The following is a 4,391-nucleotide window of genomic DNA, read 5'->3' as shown; positions in this document are numbered from 1 at the left end:
ATATTTACCAGAACTAAACTTAGATTTTTTTGCCAAACAAAACAGTAGAACAAAAGAAGAAATATATAATTGAGTGAATTGTTCTTTTTTGTATTTTTCTTTTTTTTTAAAGATTTTATTTATGTTGGGGGGGCACAAGCAGAGGGGATCGGCAGAGGGAGAGGGAGAAGCAGGCTCCCTGAGCAGGGAGCCTGACATGGCACTCCATCCCAGGACCCTGGGATCATGACCTGAGCCCAAGGCAGACATTTAACTGACTGAACCACCCAGATGCCCCTCTTTTTCATATTTTACTAAAGGAAAAACAAACAAATAAATGCACAACTACTACTCTCTAGAGCTGAGGACCAAGAAGAAGGGAGGTTTGGAAAAGAAAGTATCGTGTATCCAGAAAACCTATCTTCTTCATAACTTTCCATTTCACTGGCTGTAGGAGGGTCCTGGAAACTTGAGAGAGGAAGAAATTACTGTAGCTAAAATAGATGTTGTTAAAGAAAAATCTGTGTCCATGTGTCAGGTTGTACAATGTTTGCCACATCAAATTTTTTAGATTTCTTACAACTGATAATAGTGCGGTTTGCCCCAAACTTACATTTTCCTGAAACATAAGATTAGTGGGTTTAAAAGTAAACATTTTATAGTGCTAGCTTTGACAGCACATGTATTAAAATTGGAATGATGCAGAGAAGATTAGTATGGCCTCTGTGCAAGGATGATATACAAATTTGTAAAAGCGTAACTTTATATTGTTTTTTCCTATGGTTTTCATTTGAAGTATCAATCTGATATTAACTAACAAATTTTGACTCTCAGATGACTATCATAGGTGGACATATGGATAAGGTGACTCAGGTTTAAAAATACAAAGGACAGGGGCGCCTGGCCTGCGTGGCTCAGTCCTTAAGCGTCTGCCTTCGGCTCAGGTCATGATCCCAGGGTCCTGGGATCGAGCCCCGCATCGGGCTCCCTGCTCTGTGGGGAGCCTGCTTCTCCCTCTCCCACTCCCCCTGCTTGTGTTCCCTCTCCCGCTGTGTCTCTCTCTGTGAAATAAATAAATAAAATCTTAAAACACACACACACACACACACACACACACACACACACACACACACACACACACACACACACACACAAAGGACATGCAGAAAATGGCAAAGCATTCTCTGTGAAATCAACATTTATAAAGTATTCAGGGACATTTTCTAAATGGTTTCTTATATCTGTGGCTGTAACAGCTTCTGGTCAGTGAAAAGTAAACCATAAGAGAGAGAGAGAGAGAGAAAAAACAAGGCAGTTTCCATTGGTGGCAGCAGCTATACTATGCCCAAGATGTGTCATCTTTACTGACACTTAAAAGGCATATATAAAAACACTTAATGTGTTTGGGTTACTGTTGATGACAGATTGTCACCAAGTCTATCTTCTGTGTAATTTCTTCTCCAAATTCATCTTAAAAGACAGATGCTTCAGGTATTTTGGGACTTACAAATTTAATGGGTTACTATTTTTCTGTTGCAACTGGTGTTTCCAGAATGATAGTGTAAGTGTTCAGAATAGCTAATGTGATGGAAATCTCTGAAATTGTAATTATGTGCTTTGATTCTGTTTATAAAGAAAGGAATTTGGTGGCATCAGTTTCTTAAAATAGACAAAATGTCACAGGACTTTAGTGCATACTTGTTTGGAAATACAGATAGTAGGAGTTAGAGTTGCTCATAACTGGATAGCTTCATGAGTAGGCACTGATGGGAAATTAGCAATATTTTCCTCACATTTACCTTACCAATATGTGATTAATCTTGAAGCCACAGGGACTAGTGATATGGAAGATTTAGGGACATAGGTATTTCTTAAAATGAGCCCTTGCATTGGCATCCTATTTTGCCACTTCGGATCCTCTTAGTTTAAACTTATCTTATTTCTTGATTATCATGCTTTATTTAAATTTCCAGTATTTTCAAATGTAGTTTGTCCTTTCAACACTCTATCTCTACCCATGTGACAAAGATTTAATTATCTCTTGAGTCACTGCTTTGATATCACTACCACTTAGCCCAGAAATGTTTTCTTTCCACCAGCTCTGGGTTAAGTACCTTTCTTTGGTGCCTTTCCTTGTCTATCTCTGTGAGGTGTGTTCAAAACTATCTCTATTACCATTTTATTATTACTATACTGTATAAATTATTAGTTTTACTATTTGAAAGGTATGAGAAAGTGACTTTTTATCATTGAGAATTTACCATTAGAGATATTTATCATTTATCATTAGAGAAAAGATTTACCTCCTGTGAGGGTTATTGCTTTTTTTTTTTCTCTATGAGTTTCAAACTATTTTGTTGTATCCATTTTTTATAGCTGCCATAATAAAGTACCACAAAGTTAAAACAACACAAATTTATTATTTTACAGTTCTGTAGGTCAGAAGTTAGAAACAGGTCTCATTGGGCTAAAGTCAGTATGTTAGTAGGCTGTGCCCTTTCTGGAGATTCTGGGAGAAAATCTGTTTCCTTGTCTGTGTCCTTGTTCCGTTCCTGTGTTTTTGGTGTCAGATCCAGAAAAACCATTGCCAAGTCCAATGTCAAGATTTTCTTCTAAGGTTCCTTCTAGGAATTTTATAGTTCCAAGTCTTATATTAAATCTTTAATCCATTTTGAGTCTATTTTGGGATATAGTGTAAAATGGGGGTCCAATCTCTTTTTTTTCAATATGGATATCCAGTTTTTCCAACTCTCTTTGTTGAGGACACTGTCTTTTCTTCATTGGGTATTCCTAACACCCTTGTCAAAGATCAGTTCACTGTTTTTGTATGGACTTATTTCTGGGCTCTCTGGAAAGTAGCTGGCCTGTTTATGTTTAGGTGATAAAACATAAATGGGGAGTAAGTGCATAATTTCTGGCTAGTTACTGTCTTTCAAAAAAGAGATTTGTTGATAAAGGCATGTAATGTAAATGTAAAATAAAGATTTCACTTTTATATAGTAATTTTACCTTATAAAGCACTTTCAGGGTATCTTAATCTTCACAACTACTGACACTACAATCCCCACTTAAAAATGAGAAAACTGTGACTCTGAGACTAGCTAATGTCCCAGAATTATGGCTTCCTTAAAGATCATTCTAGGTCTCATTTTTAATACTATAGACTCTTTAAGAAGATTTTTTTCCCTCTTTTTATATTACTTGGTTGTAAATGTCATGTAAAAGTGATATCTGGGGACTTAGTCTTAACTGCCCCTTGCCCGTGATAGTGACAAATGCTCTGTGGTTGTCTTATTTTAGGATGTTTTGCAGAAGTCACTTCTGCAAAGGCTGCAAAACAGAATGCTAGTGTGGTTCTGTCTAAGCTGAAAAGCAGGATGTTCGTACCGTTTTATCTTAGCTGTCCTGACTCCATATCTCTTTGTTGGGGACCCTGGCCCTGACTAACTGTCCAACTAACTCCTAACAAATCAACTGATATAGGGGGAAAATGTGTATTTAAGGGGAAATTATTTTTATTGTCCATAAAAGTAGGATGAGAGGAAAGAACAGATGAATAGGAATTGACAAAGAGAAATGACCCTGACTACAACCTCAACTTTCTTCTTAATATTATTCAACTATTTATAACTAGTTACTCCTAAAATTAATATTGATAAATGTAATAATGTTTTAATTACATTTTCATTGCTGGATTTTATTAAAGATGAAACACGAGAGTCCTTACTGATTATTAAATTAACTTAGCAGTTACCCTTGGCTTCCATATATAAGAAAAATACCTCTATCGATAGTAATAAAGAATCACTTAATATCTGTACCACATCAAGGGTCCAAAAACAAATATGTAGGGTTCTTTTGGGGTGATATTCAGACTATGAAGACAGTACCATTTGATACTGGTTGAATGGAACCCTGAGTTAGATCACTTACAGATGTGCCCTTATTTGTGGGAAATACAGTTATCGTTGTGGAAATGATAACTCAATTTTAAAAAATAACTTTCAATGACTGAAAATGACATAATTCTCCAGAGAACACCGAAGAAAGTCATTCAACGCGACCACCTGTGGAGTTAATGCTCAAGATGTATTTGTCATCCTCCATTTAGCTCCCTTCATGTAAATGCTACAGAGAATTTTTTAAAAGGATGGCATAAAGGCATATCAAAATCAAGTTACCAACAAAATTAATAATACATTGACTTAAATTGTGATCAACAATAAAATGTCTTCAAGGAGGCAATCAGCTCACTCAGCAGGAGTGTATCATGGGCTGCAAGCAGATTTGGGATTCAAGCTGCACTGTAATCGCACATCTGAACATCAGAGGAGCTGTTTTCTGTGTCATCAAATAGGCTAGATTATTCAAGAAATGGGTTGTTTACTAATGATTTGCACTGTCCCTAAGTT

The 4,391-nt window shown here is 36.3% G+C and overlaps 1 non-coding gene across 1 annotated transcript; it reads left to right on the top strand.

The window, feature by feature from the left end:
• Positions 1-640: 640 nt before the first annotated feature.
• LOC113917286 lies at positions 641-748 on the top strand. The gene has a single exon (XR_003518190.1). It is a non-coding gene; the product is annotated as a U6 spliceosomal RNA (small nuclear RNA).
• The last annotated feature ends 3,643 nt before the right edge of the window (positions 749-4,391 follow it).

Source organism: Zalophus californianus, chromosome 4 (genome assembly GCF_009762305.2).
Source record: "Zalophus californianus isolate mZalCal1 chromosome 4, mZalCal1.pri.v2, whole genome shotgun sequence".
Classification (NCBI taxonomy): domain Eukaryota; kingdom Metazoa; phylum Chordata; class Mammalia; order Carnivora; family Otariidae; genus Zalophus; species Zalophus californianus.
The sequence above is the reverse complement of the archived record's forward strand: the minus strand, read 5'-3'. Positions and strand labels throughout refer to the sequence as shown.